The 339-nt window shown below is 34.2% G+C and overlaps 1 protein-coding gene across 1 annotated transcript in view; it reads right to left on the bottom strand.

Moving 5' to 3' along the window:
- Positions 1-339, bottom strand: part of LOC119592950 (muscle calcium channel subunit alpha-1-like) — a gene marked incomplete at its 5' end in the record, with an annotated part of 130,968 nt that overhangs the window by 88,755 nt on the left and 41,874 nt on the right.

The raw sequence follows: 339 nt of genomic DNA, 5'->3' as shown, positions 1-339 counted from the left end.
CATGAAAGCAAATGTTTTTTCCAAAAATGCCAAAAGAAATATCAAAATTTCAAAAAACCAGTTAAAATTAGGTAAAAACGAAAACCACATCCATAAATTTTGTTTTTTGGTATACAGATTAATTAAAATGGCCCAAAAACCACTATTTTGCAGCCTTTAAACTTGAGCCCCCTTTTGGGCATGGATGGGCCCCGCCATTTTTTTTTTTTTTTACCTTATGTACAGCAAAAAGGGATGCATCTCATAATATACCTGAAAAACTGTTAACAAAGCTGCCCAAAATGTATCAAAGTTACTTCGTTGCTCCTCTGTGAACTTCCTGCCAAATATCTGCATACC

Source organism: Penaeus monodon, chromosome 31, assembly GCF_015228065.2.
Source record: "Penaeus monodon isolate SGIC_2016 chromosome 31, NSTDA_Pmon_1, whole genome shotgun sequence".
In the NCBI taxonomy this organism is placed as follows: Eukaryota; Metazoa; Arthropoda; class Malacostraca; order Decapoda; family Penaeidae; genus Penaeus; species Penaeus monodon.
The sequence above is the reverse complement of the archived record's forward strand: the minus strand, read 5'-3'. Positions and strand labels throughout refer to the sequence as shown.